The 16,914-nt window shown below is 43.2% G+C and overlaps 1 protein-coding gene across 2 annotated transcripts in view; it reads right to left on the minus strand.

Moving 5' to 3' along the window:
- Positions 1-16,914, minus strand: part of TSHZ2 (teashirt zinc finger homeobox 2) — a 442,181-nt gene that overhangs the window by 298,006 nt on the left and 127,261 nt on the right. The window lies entirely within an intron of this gene.

Genomic DNA, 16,914 nt, shown 5'->3' on the forward strand with positions numbered 1-16,914 from the left:
CCAAACATGTGAGTGAGCCCAGCCAAGATCAGCAGAGCCCTTGAGCTGACCTGGAAGCTGACTACAGATTTATGAACCGAGACAGCTGAAATCAGCTCAGCCCAGCCTAGATCAGCTGGACCCCGCAGACTGGTGGGCTGATAAGTGTTTATTGTTTCATGTCACTGACGTTTAGGGATATTTGTTATGCAGCACTGTCTTGTCAATAGATAACATATAATATTTACTTCACAGAGTTGCCTTGAAAAAGAAGTAAGATAATACCCAGCAGATTTGGTGTCCAACGACTAGAGATGGCTGGAAATGCTAGAACTGTTACTGCAGGAAAATACTTTTGTCAGATATTAACCGGTGTTTTGTCTCTACCCTTTTATGTAATCAGTTGTGTTCATCGCCTCAGGGAAGGGATATGGCAGAGTAGAAAGCAGAAATACCCTCTATCTCTCCTTAGCTTTTTTCTCCAAAAGCCTAAACCCCTTGAAAACCTTAGAGGATTTGTAACAGAAACAAAAGAAAAAGGATCTGGTCAGAACTGAGAGCTGAGAGTAGGTCTTCCTCTCCCTTACCTCCTTCCCCACGCCCTTCCCATATCAAAAAGATATTCCACATGGGCTGGGTGGAGGAGAGAAGAGGGAAGAGAAAAAATTGCTCAACTAATGGAGGCCAACACCTTGGGGATTAAATGGCTCTGGTGTGTCTAGGCAGCCAGGATACCAGGGCAACCTTACAGAAAGATGTTTGTGCTTCAAGCATGGCCCAGGTGCCCCAGAGAGCTCCCTGACTGGCATAATGGATGTGCCACGGTAAGCCAAGAGACTATCCATTTCCCCAAAGAGTTACCCCTCTCTTCCAACCAAACATCTTAGGCTGGCATCATATCTGGATTTCTAGTTCAACTTTAGAGGAAGAGGACTCCGTTAACAGATTGGAGTTAAAATGTTCTGTTTGCTTTGCTGAAAATAGGAATTAACTTGAAGTCTAGAAAATGATACTCTTTGCCTTGTACCTCTTTACTTTGTTGCCCTAAGACTCATACTCACTAGACAACGGTGATGTGATGGTTGTTGCTGATAGGGGAAATAACAATTTTTAAGGTCCAAGTACCATTTATATTGGTAAGAAAAGCAGAGAAGTTTTTGCAGCTAAAGCAGATGACATTTAAGAAATATCTATCCATAGATGACCTCATCTCCAATAGATCATATCCTAGGAGGGAGAGTAGAGGGGTAAAGAGATTCAGGACAGACACCATTATCCTTACATGATGACCCTGGCTGCCCCAGACCCTTGGAGAGGAAAGACTCTTCCACAGAAGTCACACCCTGGCAGTTTTTAGGCTGTATCTGGCCAGGAAATGTATTTTCTTTGGCTTCCTTGATATTTAAAAAAATGCTATCAACCCTTAAAAATCAAGACATATCTTTCCAAACACACACACAAAAAGAAATCCAGATTTCAGGCTTCTTTAAAAAACTAATAAAGAAAAAAATACTACATCCCTCATGGAACACTAAAGTGGAGCTGGGAGCAGTTGCTCCCTCTAGAGGCGAGTGTGTACTGCAGTTCACCACAATCCCCACTGCTCCCTATAGTCTTGCCAATTAAAGGTGCAGTGCCAACTGCCTGTCATCATTGTTCCTCAATCTTTTAGAGTAGACTAAAACTTCTCTGTACCCGTGATATTTTTAAAAGTGGAAAAATAAAAACTAGACTAAGTAAGCTTCTATGGATCTCTTGCTCACTAGCTCATTTACTTTTTCGGACTAGACTTTGGGCATTTGATGTCATGATTCTAAATTAATCTTTAAGATGATTCAGTGATGGGATGTGTATGATCCTTGAGCTAGGATCTATTGTTTTCACAAACATCTTTATATGGCACACACACACACACACACACACACACACATCTAGGGACTAACAGTTAAAGAACTACTCGCAAACAATACTGCTTTTCCCTGTCTATATTTTTAATTTTTCCCCAAATAGAAATATTTGTTTTCCAAAGAGGCCCACATATATGCTGGGGGAAAAAAGTCTATCACTAGAACTTTAGTAAGATTCTGAGAAGACAGCAAAAATGTGGCAAATGGGGGGGGGGGGAAAGGCCATTTGTAAAGAAGTACTATTTGTATCGAATATCATGAGAAAATAAGCGCATCATGACAATTTTGTACATCTTCTATGATTTGATTGTCAGTAATGAAGCCCACAGGAGAGTGATAAATGTGCGGAGGAAAAGTATCTATTTCACTTACACCGCAAATTATGCAACTCAGGGTTTGATAGCACTTGGCAAAATACAAATGTATTTGAATGGAATTCAAATTGTTGCTCTTTGCCTAAAACACAGGTAATATCACCAGGGGTCCTGTCTTTGGATTTTTATAAGAGGTAGGAGTTTAAGTAATAGTAGTAGCATTACAAAATTACCCTTAAACACTGAAAACATTTTTACTTTGTTACAGGGTGTAATTTCCCCTTTTTCCCTCTAATGGCTCATATATAGAAAATGATACACTAATGCAATTTTTCAAACTTAGTTACCTTTTTTTGTGTTCTAAAATGATATGTTCTCATCATTTGCCCTGTTTGTCAGTCTCCAGAATCCATTTATTTCCCCGTTTTTACAGTTCCATAATTTATCTTCTCGTCACAGAACTCCCACAAACTTTTTTTTTTTAAGATACAAAATGCTTGCAATAAACTCTGACAAAAATACTTCCAGTTCAACTTTTGAAATCTTTCAATTATGTTTTGAACGATTATCACACTTTCTAGTGTTGCTGTGCTGTGAAATCTCTCATGGAGTGACATCTTACTAGGTTAGGGGGAAAATTACTTGAAAAGAGACTCACTTCAAACCATTTATATTTCTTTGCCTCTTTGCTTTTGAATCTATAGATTTATATTCACGCTCATACCATGTAGAGAAGAGGAAAAAGGAATGATGAGGTGAGAATTGTATCGGTGATGAATGGAAACCCCATTCAGTCAAACTTCAGTTATCTAAAAGGGGTGTAGGGTGGGGTGAAATTGTGTTTTTGTGAGCCTTTGGATACCGGGGGTGACATAAAAAGGAATCCATAATTAGGAGTTATTAAAAACAAAATAAAAGAAAACAAAACATAGTGGTTTCAAACAATTGGAAATGCGCAATATTAAATTTGGAGAAACTTGGCTATATCTTCATTATCATGAGGACATACTCAGTGGACAACCACGTTGCTAGTGGATTGTTCAGCAAGTTTCTCTGTGATGCTGAAGAAATGAAAGAAAGCTTCAAGAAGCCCCCAGACCTGTGCTATTAAATGGAAATATAAAGTGAGCCACATATGTAATTTAAAATTTTCTAGCAGCCACATTAAACAAGTAAATAGTAACAAGTAAAATTAAGTTTGATAATATATTTTATTTAACCCAGTATATCCTCAATGTTGTCATTTTAACATGTAATGCAAATAACAAATCATTATTTTTTAAATTTATTTATTTTATTATTAAAAAAAATTTTTTTTTTGGCTGCGTTGGGTCTTCGTTGCTGCGCGCGGGCTTTCTCTAGTTGTTGTGAGCGGGGTCTACTCTTTGTTGCGGAGCGTGGGCTCTAGGACATGGGCTTCAGTAGTTGTGGCACGCGGGCTCAGTAGTTGTGGCTAATGGGCTCTAGAGTGCAGGCTCAGTAGTTTTGGCGCACGGGTTTAGTTGCTCCGTGGCATGTGGGATCTTCCTGGACCAGGGCTCAAACCCATGTCCCCTGCATTGGCAGGCGTATTCCCAACCACTGCACCACCAGGGAAGCCCGCATATAACAATTTATTAATGAGATCTTTCACGTTCTTTTTTCCACACTAAGTCTTTGCAATTCCAGGTATTTTACACTTACAAGAGCATCTCAATTTGGATTAGCCGCATTTCAAGTGCTGAATAATCATATGTGGTCCATGGCTACCACCTTGGGCAGCACAGCTCTAGACAGTACCCCCTGGACTGGATTTAGGGCTCCTAATACGAGCTCCCAAAGAACGTGGCACTTAGCACTTATATAGCACTTAGCATCATTTCTTGCCAGGGCTTGTTTGGTTGTGTCTCTCTCATTTGTGACCACTGGCAATAGATCCATTTTGCTCACTGTGTAACACTGATTTCTGAAACATAGTAGGTGCTCAAGAAACATTAACTAAATGGGCTAATAATTAAATGAATGAATGGATGCATTTTCTTTTGTGGAAAGATAAAAGGAGATGTTCACCCCACCAAGATCCCCTCCTGGTGCAGCCATCCCACAGCCGTTGTGAATGGTGGCTGCTGGCTGCCTGCGGCTGCCCTGTCCAGAGAATTGTCCTCAGAGGCTGACAGATGCCACCTTACCTGGGAGGTTAAGACACCTCCCTGAGGCCCTCAACCAATGACTGACTGACATTGGGATACAAAAGTTCATCGTCCTTGCCTCAAAAGAGGAGGGCTCTCCTGGGAGTTATGCTCCAGAGCCCTTCTCTGTGGTTCAGACCAAAGTTAGACTTCACCTGGGACCACACCCTTCCTCAGTCCTGTCCTGCTCCCTCACGCCCTTTCAGGTTTTTCTGAGACCACTCCCTCAATACATCACCTGTACCTAAATCCTTGCCTCAGGCTCTGCTTCTTGTGAGCATGACGTAAGACACTACAATTTTCTTTTGTCACATTTTAACTCTTCTTCCTCCCACCCACCCCCTTAAATCCACTGTTTCCTACAAAATCTTTCCCAAATGTCTTTCCTTACTAACTCTCAAACTATCAATATGCTGCTTCATAAGAACTATTTAACAGTACATCAGAAACCTCCGAAGGCATTGGGCTTCTCTATCCGGATATTTATTTTACCTCATGAATGCACCAGTAAATTCTCTGAGCATGCCAGTCAAACAGTTGTGATCAACAGCAAAATCCATGACTGCACAATTCTACAATTCTCCTGAGCGATAATGGGGAGTGATAATTCTGTCATTTCTCCATATGGCCCCACTGTGATGTGTGTGTGACATGACTTCATGAAAACACATAATTCTCAGACTCTCTGGCTGCCATTCCAGCTATTTAGAAATAAAGACACAGGTGAATCAGGGAAAATCTTAGAAAGGCATTAGATTAAGCAGAGCAAACCACATTGAACTGGTTCACTGCTTGGCCAAAATCTGAGAACGAAGAGCAACTTAGGATCCAAGTGATGCACCGAATGTGCCTGCTTTATGTCATGGTTATGACTTTAAAAAACGGGGATATCTGTTCATACTCCCAAATGACCGATCAATGTCATTAAGTTTCAGGATCTTTACACTCGCTGCTCCTCCTTCTGGGAACACTTTTCTCTTAAATATTTGCATGGCTGGCCCCATGTATCACCTGGTTCTCAATTCAATCTAAAATTGTTTCCTTCTCCTTGAATTATCCTCTAACATGTAACACTGTTTGATATGCTTGGTAGCACTTAGCCCTAGCTGAATATCTGATATACTCACCTACTTATTTATTGTCTGTCTCCCCTTACTAGAAAGTAAGCATCCTGAGGACAAGTGCTTTTGTCTGTCTTGTTCATTCCTAGATCTTCAGTGCCTAGAACAGAGCTAGACACGTTGTGGGTGTGATAATTATTTGTTAAATGGACAAATGACCCAGATTATTTTGTCTACCTCCAAGTCCTTCTTAATAAGAAGGAGATACCCCATGTTGCTTCTTGCAGGCACTGATGACATTGGCTAAAAATCTCAATATGGAGCTTCCTAGGTATTATGGATCATGTGTTTGTGTTCCCTCAAAATTCGTATGTTGAAATCCTAACCCTCAATGGGATGGTATTAAGAGGTGGGGCCTTTGCAAGTTACATTAGGTCATGAGGGTGGAGCCCCCGTGACAGAATTAGTGCCCTTATAGAAGAGACACCAGAACTTTCTCTCTCTCTCTCCCATGTAAAGAAACCAGGAAGAGAGCTTTCACCAGTACTCAACCATGCTGACCTCCTGATCTTGAACTTCCAGCCTCTAGAACAGTGAGAAAAAAATAAATGTCTGTTGCTTAAGCCACCCTGTCTACGGTGTGCTTTTTACAGCAGTCCAAACTAATTAGACACTAATATATTCAGTGGCATCTTCAGCCTCCTCATTGGCAGTCTTGGGAAAGGCACTTAAAACAATATGCGTTTTAGTGTGTCTAAGGATGTGATCCAGTGGCCTTGGCTGTGGTGCTGGGAGCTCTCCAGAAGGAGTCTGGTCTCACAACACAGCCCAGGTTGCCTGGCTATCCAGAGATGCTGGCTGTTCATTTTCTGCTGGGAACAGAAAGGTTAGATGAGCAGGGCCTCTGCCCTCTAAGCTGATGGCACAAAAGAGCTCAGCTTTCTCCTTCCTGCCCCAAGATGGGTAGAGGTTGATGATGATGAGAGCTGGGATTTCCAGTGGCCAAGTCAGAGCTAGGAGGGCAGGGAAAATCAGAAGACAGAGGACCACTGACAACCTTAAACCCCTCAACACAAAGTAGCTCTTAGTTATTTTTCCTCTTGATGATACTGCAGACAGTAGAGGAGGGAGGGGGGATACATACATGACTGTGTGTGTGTGCAGGGCTGCGCTTCACACTCACCATTTTGACAAGAGCAATATTAGCTTGTGCTTCAAAGTCACTCATTCAGCCATTAGTTCATTCATCCAACATTGATTGACCACTGCTCTTTGCCAGATGCATGGATCTGGTTTTCCCATGATGGGAAAGTCTTACACTGATTTTTGGCTTTCTCCTGTTAGGCTTCAGAATAACAAAACTGTGTGTGTTAAAGGCCCTCTAGAAGGAATAGATGCTTCCTGGAAGGTTGGTGATTCCTTCAACAAACATTTATGGCATGATTGCTCTGAGCCAGAAACTGTGCCTGCAGAGAAATGATAATGATGAGGAAACGACAAATAAACAAACAGCCATGGCTTATAACCGGATGGAGTTTCTACTCTAGTGGGGCAGACTGCACTCGGTCACATAATCAAATGAAGAAAGTAAAATGGCCACTGACAAGTGCTACAAGGAAAAGGTTTATGGTCAAGGTGAGCATATTGTGAGGGGCCTGGCCTATTCCAGAGGCCAGATGAGGTTCCCCAAGCACTTCATAGGATTTGATCCTATGAAGGAGTAGAAGTCAACGAGGAGAAATTTGGGGGTGGGGTAGGCGTCAAAGCTATGGAGAAAGGCTGGGATGCAGGATCCCCTGGGATGACAGCTACAGGGGACACTATTCACAGTGATTTTTGTGGTCAGATTCCCCTAAGATGGTGCAAGATGCCTTGTGACTAGTTGGGCACGTAGCATGTGTGCTGGTCGTGGGGTGGGGAGTAGGGGTAGAAGGCTGGGGCACTTAAAGAACTGGTAGACAGTGAGTGAGGCTGGCGCAAGGAGAGTGAGGCCAAGTCCAGGGCATTCCAAAGAGGGACTATGGGAAGTCCCTGGCATTTTTATTTTAAAGACATTTACATTGAAAAAGGAGCCTTCAGGTTATACAAGGCAGGTTTTCACTTGGCAAGAATGGTTTGCCAATGCCATAAAAACAAGGTGAGCACACAGCCAAACACTAGGGCAGCTCCCATCCTACATGTTCATTTTCTGCTTTATCATTTTGGGCAAAAATGAAAATAATTATATAATATGATGTAATGTAATCTCTTAATGGCAACCATCTACGGATACATACAGAGTCTCTAATGCTGACGAGGGCCATTAAAGATAGGTATCACGATCTCCAACCTATGGCTGAGAAAACTGAGGCTAAGAACGGTTGCACAGCTGGCTAGTCCAAGGAAGAGGGAGGATGTTACAGGCTGAGTCCTCGCCGGGCTGCGTCACGACGGTGCAGCGTTCCCTTGACGTGACCAACAGCGCCCCATTAGGTTCCCCATGGTGAGACTGAATCCCTCACCCACTCCCACATTTAGCCATCCGTTCCCTTCCTGTTCTTTCATTCCATATGAACCCATGATTCTTTATCTTGATCCCAAAGGTCCTGCATGATCTGGCCTCACCTCCCACTGAGAACTCACCTCCCATTATGTGCCCCCCCGCCCAACTCCCCTCCAGCTCCACCAGTGACCTTTACACTTGCAGCTCTTTTGCCTGGAATGAGGTTCCCCTTCACTCTGCACTGATGACCTAAGTAGAACACTTGTATGCCCTCCCCCCTAATTATTCTCTATTTCTTTGCCTTGCATGATTTTTTTCTGTTATGGCACCAACCGGTACCTAAAATTAGAGCATATATTTATGACGCCTCGCTCTTCTAGAAGGTAAGGTCCACATCTTGTATCCTTGTTTGTATCCTCAAATGTAGTACAATGCTTGACACAGAGCAGGGCCTCCATAAGTATTCATTGAATGAATAAATGACTGAGCGAATGGGAGAAAGCTAACATGGTAAGGCAGACACAAAAATGCTGAGGATTTGGCCCCTGCAAGGACGCATCATCCTGGGGCAGACCACCGAGAACTGACGTTTCCTGCACACAAGGAAGACATCTTAGTGTGTGAAACCCGATGCAAGCCCTTTCCTGCCTCTCAGTTCCAGACTCAAAAATTGCTGGACACGATTTTAAAACACTGGTAACTCTTAGTGAACGTATGCATTGTTCATGCTTCTGAATTCGCTGCAGGCAAATAAATACATACCCCGGGCATAAAATAATTTAAGCAGAAGGCCAGAATAATCACATCTCTCACTTATTGCCTCCACGCTGGGAGACTTTAGTGAGAATGGGGTTTGTGAAACCTCCAGAGGCTGCCTCTGTCTGGGCAGGAACAGACATCTGGGGAAGACCTAGAACAGCGAAACGAGTTTAGAGAGCCAACAAGCCAAGAAGTGTTCACGGAGATGTCCAATTTGCACCCAAATTTCCTACCAATTTGGTGTCCCCTCTGTCAGGGGACACCAGACAGAGGTGTCCAAGAAATACAGCCTGACCAGGCGGCGGTGGGAAGAGCAGGGGTAACTACTCTTTATCAAGCGCTGGCTGTCTACTCCGGAGCCTGCACTGTTCATCTCAGCTTCATACATACCCGTGAGGGGGCACTAGTACTACTCCTCCTTTATAGATGAGGTTACATGACCTATCCCAGGTTCAACAGCTAATAGAGCTCAAGGCCAGTTGTAAACACAGGTGTGTCTGGCTCCAAAGCCCGGCTTCTGAGCACTCCTCTGTCCCTTCATTGGATGCTTTGTGCAAACATCTCCTTGGGCCGTATCTAGGTAAATACGGATAATCCCAGACATAAATTTGTAAGCGGTTAGAAAAATGAGTCCTGGTTCCAAAGGGACCAACCAATCACCATCACTGAAGAGATGCTATGGACCTCTGGTCTACCAGGCATCGTGTTAGGTGTCGAAGAGCCAATGTTATCTGAGTACCAGATAATCCGTACCCTCCTGGACCAGTTCATGGGATGCAGATGCTACAGGGTGAAGCAGCCTCGTGCAAACACTAATCCTAATCATTTTGTGATAAGAGGAGTAAGGTCTTGGAAGGCTTAACCTACTCTTAGGGATTGCCAGATTTTGTCATTCTTCAAATACACACTCAAAGTCAACTCTAGGGCACATTTTTCTGGATATTAGGTCACGTTCTGGGGGCAGAGGAATGTTTTATTTGCCTCTTAGCGATTCTGAACCTCTCTTTAGGACTTCTAAATAGTTATATTTACCAAGAGACTTGTATTATCTGAGCGTAGCAAATATATGCACAGCCCAGTTGGACACATGCCAGCAAACAGAACAGGCAGGCAACAATCAGGTAAATTTCAGATACATGAGTGGCTTATAAATAAACATTTGATACACCAAACAGAGATAAACGAACAATAAATAAGTGGATTTAATATGGCTAGATATGCAAAACTATTTCAGGGAGATAAACAGCAGCAGGATAAAGGATGGCCAGGTATATAGGAGAACAAATAAACAAACTCTGGAAAGAAAGAAAAGAATAAAAAAGTACGAAAATTCCCCTCCAGGAATTGCTGATAATGTCAACAAGCATCACTCTTCCCATGGTCTCAGTATATGTCAAGACCGCTAATCTGTTGTAAGCCATATTCTCTACAGAGAGATGTAATACCAGAGAGAACATTAAGACCACCTATTTCTATTTCCCTGACCCCTGACTTCTGCAGGTTGCTTCACTGGCAAAGAGGGAATCTGAGGGCTTATCGAATATGCAATCTCACTGCAAGCAACGGCAGATATTCTTAGACTTTGCATAAATCTCGAACTTGCAAACTATGGAACTTTTAAAGTTTACTTGTGCATTCCACCCCCTTGGCCTGTCCTTTTCCCAGGCCCAAATATGGGAGTTACAAAGAGCCCAACAACTTGGGAGAAGACTCTTAAAAAAGAGTAGGTTATTTTCAAGCCCGTTCATGTAGCCTCAGTTCACGGGGATTTATGTTATATAAAAAAGTGAATTTCCTCTTAGGATGATCCCTAATCTGAATATGATTTCAAGAGCAACTGGAATGAAGAACAGAAAAAGTAGAAAAGACAACTGATGGGGTGGAAGGGAGAAACGGCCCTTCAGTAAAAACCAAGGCGTCGCAGTGGGTTTGGAGCAGTGCAGTCACACTGGGGCCCGCTCTCAGAAGAGGCTGTGTGTCACCGTCCTGAAGAAATTCTTAGTCATTTTATCTTTGAACATGGGTTTCGTGAGAGAAGTCCAGTGGGGCATCGGGCACATGCTGGGCGTGCAGCCTCGGCTCATGCACGGTTCTAGGCCATCCCACCTCCTTGTGAAAGGCTCTCAGCGGCTCACTGAGCGCCCCTCCCCGTGATCAACTGGGTGGCACCTGGCTCCCTCCTCCCTGCCTCGGCCCTGTTACCCCTGAGGTGGTGACTGGGTCATATGGGTGGAGTTGGGCAAGGCCCACCTTTTGGCTGGATATGGATGGGGAAGAGTCAAGGTCAGACCCTAACCCTGCAGCATCTTGGGGTGGGGCAAGGGGGTGCCACTCCTCTCTGAGTTGGCGGCGCCTAAGTGTTGTTTGTTGCGGCCTCTTGCCTGTCTCTGATCTAGGGAACACTTTTATCTGGTGCGGAGGTTATAATCTTTTGGGGGTTGCCTGTCTGCCATGGGATGGGGTGGTGGGCCTGAGGGAAGGGGAGAGTGACTTCCTTGCCCCTGGCCTCGAACCTGCATTTTCACTTTGAACTGGGTCCCGAAAATTGTGTAGTTGAGCTTTGGTTTAAAGAAATAAAGTGTAAATATTTAAGGCTGTGAATTTCATCTACTCTTCCTTAAAATCATCCCGGGGTAGTCACAGGGCTGTGAACACATCTTCCATTTTGCTTCCCGGCAGACATGTACTAGAATTGCATTTTGCTGTCCCTGGAAGTAAGATGTGGCCACCTGACTTGCTTTCACGTTCCCGAAGAAGCTTTAATGGTTGATGTACATTTTCTTTCTCTCTGTCATGGCAGTCACCATGTTTCAAGAGATGGCTGTGTTACCGGTCTGGACCAGAAAGAGAATGGCAGGGGTCAGGGACAGGAGTATGAAATAAACCTCTGTTATTTTAAGCCATAGAGATTTGGGAGTTTTTGCTGTAGCAAAATCTAAGCTATTGCTGATCGATATAATCTCCAGGTTGAATGCTTCTTCCTAGCACACTTTCTGGAAAATCATAGATGCTTCGTATATATTTGCTGAATGAACGGATGACTCTCTTCTGGCCAAATCCAATAGTTTTACGTAGATATAGTACCTAGATATATTCTTCCTTGCTCACTGGACCTTGCTAGACAATTCCCTTGTATATCAAACTATCATCTTGATTTCTTCTCTGCTTGACCTCCGACTTTGATCTTGACTCTTTCTTTATCTGCTGCACTGGGCACCTCTTTTTTCCTTCCTTTTTCCTCTATTCCTATTTCTCTTTACTCTCCCTCTCATAGAGAGCTTTTTGAAACCCACACGTACGTGGACGGCTTCCGAAACTGCAAATCGGATCCACTCTTCTCTTCTCCTTCCTCTTTTACCTTCAACTGTACAGGATCTCTTTAGATGTCTGCTGGCATCTGACTCAATATGCCAAAAATGGGATTCAGCATCACCTTCCAGAACCATCAACATGTCCTCAAGCCTCCACCTCTATCTACGTATCAGCGGCACCACTAACCCTCAAGCTCTTTCTGTTGCTTGATTTTAGGTTTTACATCTGCTTTAAAATTTTTTATTTTAGTTTCATCTGTCCCCAAAGTTTCCTCTGCAATATCTTTTGGATGCACTACAGTCTCAGTTTTCACACCTCCCCACCACCACATTTCCAGCACTCTGTACCTCACGTCCCAACTACTCAAACAGATATCGACCTGCCTCCCTTTGCTTATATCACTGGTTTTTATATTTTTTTATTATGTAACTAGATCCTTCTTATAGAACAATGATTCTCAACTAGCATGCCACCAAGTATTGATTAATACATAACGTATTTTTTTTTTTTTTCCTTTTAGCATTCTGGATTCAAACACTCTCTCAGATGGAACACTTAGTTCTGAAGGTCATGGTACAGGTGTAGAGAAGGGCAGGGCTGTGGTGAGTAAGAACAGCGACCTAGGACCAGAGCAAGTCTGGGACTTACTGGAACACGTGTGGCTGTGGACGTGAGGACCAGCTTGGAATGGGAAATATAAATTTGGTTGTCCTTGTTTCATGGGGTCATAACTTATCCAGGGATAATGCAGCAGGAGTGGGAGCCCCAACTGCCTGGAGGAGCCAGAAGTTAACAGAATTAAGGGAAAGTGGCTTTAAGTGACGATGAACTTGGAGGTGCCCTGATTAAAGGAGTAATACTGTCAACTCCAGCTAGCTGTGGCCACGAGGAAACATAAGTGTGGTATGGTGAGATGCTCCATTTTTCCAAAAGAAGCCACAAATAGGGATATTAGTTAAAAAATTAAAATGTGGAAGCTAATTTTTTTTGTTGTTGGTAATACTGTGAGGTTATAACAGAACATTTCTGTGGGCCAGGTTCTGCTTGCAGGCTGTTAATTGAGATCTCTGGGTCTAAAGAGATGAGAAAAGCCTAGAACCCAGGACAGAGTCCTCGGGAGCCGTGACGTTTACGGGGTCACTGAAGAAGAGCAGAGGAAAAGCATAGTCACAGAGGAGGGGAAGGGGCATGACACTAAGTGCCACAGGGTAAATCAGGAGCAAATTTCCAGGACTCTGAAATTCTATTTCTACCATAATCAGGAAAATGACACCAACAACAGCCATATCAACATCCAAAGAACATTCTCTTAAAAAGGAAGATGCCAATAAAACTCTATTGTAAACTTGAAAATAAAAGAAAGGAAGAATCAAAAGGTTTGGTACAATGTTGCAGCTCATTCAGGTGGGACGAGCACAGAAGAGAGGTCACTAGACAGGTGATGCAATTACAGAGGCATCAGGGGCCAGCTGGGGTCGGCCAAAGGCAAATTGAAAAAGATGGGGAGCAAACAGGAGGTGAGGTGTAGGGAGAGAATGAGGGCTCTTTCAAAGAGCTTGGTAATGAAGGATAGGAGAGAGGTGAAGATGGCTTGAAAAGGAAGCATGTGTACAGCGAAAAATAGACAGACAGACAGACAGATGATATGTAATTGGGACAGACACAGACCCCCATGGAATTATTAGGTGACAGTAGATGAGCACTTCCTGTGGGCCAACGATCTAAGAGCTTTATTTCTAACTCAATCAGTCCTCACCAAGAGAAATGTCCTATATTTCTACCCACTTTAAGATGTGGAAACTGAGGTATGGAGGTGTGTTTATGTACTTTACTTAGCTGTATATTTATTTATTAAAAAGAGAGATTTGAGAATGTGTAAAAAGAGAGGGCAGAAGTTTGAAAAAGAGTGGGTGAGAATTCAGAGGTCTTTTTGAAGCTCCTCTGGTTGGGAAGAGATAACGCAAAACTCCAAATAAATGTCATGAGTCTTTGGGGAAGGGCGTCAAAAGGGAGAGTTGCATTTTCTTCAGAGACTACAGGGAAAAAAGAGAAAGAAATCAATGGTATGAAATTATTGGCAAACAGGGAAGTTGAAGGAAGAGACTTAACAGCCTCTTTGCTTTTGTTTCTTAAATAAATCACATTGGACGTGGGGCTCCGTTACTCTTGAGGATGTGACACACAGATTCTTGGTTGTGGGAGAACTTCTATTAATCATAAGACAGGTCTTGGATATCGAGGAGAGATTAATCATCTAGATATAAACCAAGAATGGATTATTTCATATCTTTGGGTTATGCTCAAATATGTATCCAACTCCACCAGAATATTGGAGCCATATGGAATACTTTTTGGTGCACCTGGTTACGGAGCCTTCCCACAAGGGATGTTCTCAAGTCACAGTCTCCACTCCTGATGCTCTGAGATAATTCTCAGAACTTATGTGCTGCCCTTTGCTTTGCAAATAGCGCATATGCCCTCTTCCAGCTGGGATTGTAAACACGTAGTCCTCCCCCTCGGGGTGACTTGTTTTTAAGAGCTGTGGAATGTGGAGTAAGAATACAACCCTTTCATTTAAAAAAGAAAATCCCTCCGTGTGCGTAATTTACATTATCCACAGCAAGACAGAAAGCACAGAGGAAAATAGTTCTCTTACTCCCCTCATAAAAACGGCAGCATTTTCCAGCTCAGGTACTCTAAGGCTCCGAGCAACACCAGGGAGAAGCTGTACTTTTTGCTGGTTTATTCTAACATAGTGGTTCTCAAATGAGTGAGTGTAAACATGAGATGGGAGGCTTTAAAAAATTCAGATGTTCAGGCCCCACCACTAGAATTTCGGATTAAGTCTGAGCCGACATCTAAAAATCTACATTTTAATCAAGCTCGCCAGGTGGACCTTAAATTATGTTTCTAAAAACACTCTTCCACATGTTCTGAGGAATAAGAACTTTCATCCTGAATTGTATTGGTAGGAGGTGAAGAGACAGGCTTTCAGAAATTAGTGTTTGCAAAAGCCACTTTCCTTAACTGAAGGACACAAGAGACTCTGGGGCTCAGGAGAGAAGAGTTTCTGAAAGAGACTTTCCTTTCATGAAGTTAGAAGAATTGAAATCAACAAATATTAGATGGGGGCTCCCTATACACCAGAGATGAAGAGGATGCAGTCCCCCAGCCATGATCTGTTGGGAGGATATGTGTGGCACACACACACACACACACAAAAACTGTAATTATGACAACTATTTGCCCCAACTTTTCAGGCTAATTGCATTTCAGAACTCTGGCCTGTTGTCCCAGGCTTGTCATGTGACATGTGATTTTGGTTCAGAAAATGTAATCAGTTAAAGTGTGCAACAAGGGAAACTGAGATGGATCTACAAACCAAGTCTGCAGAGAAGGAAGAGACCCTCAGACTAGGAGATACTAATAACAGCTAATATAGGTCATGTTGCATTTATTACACGCAAGATGTTTCTGTCATCTTGAATCCTGATCATACCCCTATAAAGCAGGTTCCCCTGTTATATCCATTTTACAGACGAGGAAATTGAGGTACAAGAAGGTTGAAGTAACTTGCCCAAGGTCATACAGCTAGCATGCGGAGGAGAAGGAATTGAACCTAGTATAGCTTCCAAGTTCATGTTCTCAACCATGATGCTATATTGAAGCCTTCTGAAAATGAGTGCAATGGGACTAGATCTTGAAGGGGGAGTGAATTTGGGCAGATGGAGATCATTGGGGGAAGGGTCAAGTCACTTGCGTGTCTACAGTGCAAGCCCTGTTCTAGGCTTTAATGACATCACAGTGAACAGGACCTACAAGGGAAAAGCAATAAGGAAGACACAGGGAGAAAACTGCTCCTGGAATATTTTAGAAAGTGGGAGAAGAGCAAGTGGGGTTAGTGTCAATAGATGGTAAATGGACAGTCAAAGGAAATTAGATCAAGATCCTTGGGCATTTGAGGGAGACAATTTTTCCAAAGGTTTCAAGTATCTTTAAAGCCATGGTTCTCAACAGGGGGAGATGTGGCCTCTCCGGGGACGTTTGGCAATATCGGGAGGCATTTTTGGTTGCCGAAACATAGTGGTGGAGGATGTTACCGGCATCTACGGAGTAGGGCCAGGGATGCAGCTGAACATCCTGCAATGCAGAGGACAACCCTACAACAGAGAACAATCCAGCCAGTCTGTCAATAGTGCCAAGGTGGAGAAACTTTGCTTCAAAGGCTTTTGAGCAGGAAATGGCGAGGCCAGAGGTGAACTGAAAAGGCACTGCAAGTTTTGTGAGGCCACAGAAATGGCCTGGCCCTGAAGAGTACCCCATGTCATTCCTTAGTTCTCAGGCATTACTTCATTAACTAGCTCTTCCCGGGGTGACTCAACTTTGAATATTGCATCTTAGAACGCAGAAATCTTTAACCAAATGTGACTTTGTCCTTTTGCATTATAATATTATTATCCTGCTGGTGCCAAGAATTAACCTTTGTTTAATAGGAGCCCTTCCCGGGGAAGGAGCTTCCTTCTCGTTGAAGAGGCCTCTGCTGGGAAGGGTGGGATTCATCTTCTCCCCAAACATGCACGGAAACGCTAACAGGGCCAGGCAACTGTAATTGCTCTGAGGCTTTGCATATTTATGTTTGAGACCTTCATATGAACTGTTACTTTAAAAAAGAAGGATCAGTTCATCTTTAAAAGGAGGTGATTGATCGCTGCCAGTCGGGCATTTCTTCATTCTTGGCTTCCTCTCAGCCTCCGTAATAAGTTCTTCACGAACACCAGTCTGCTATTAAAGAATGGTATTCATCATAAGCCAAGCAGAGAGAAGGCAGAATTTGATGGGCACAATACCATATTTCAATCCACAGTGTCCTTTTTGTTCAACTCGATCTGCCACGTCGTTAACATTTGAGAAAAAAACACACAAAGACTTTGG

The sequence above is a fragment of the Balaenoptera musculus genome, chromosome 15 (assembly GCF_009873245.2).
Source record: "Balaenoptera musculus isolate JJ_BM4_2016_0621 chromosome 15, mBalMus1.pri.v3, whole genome shotgun sequence".
Lineage (NCBI taxonomy): Eukaryota > Metazoa > Chordata > Mammalia > Artiodactyla > Balaenopteridae > Balaenoptera > Balaenoptera musculus.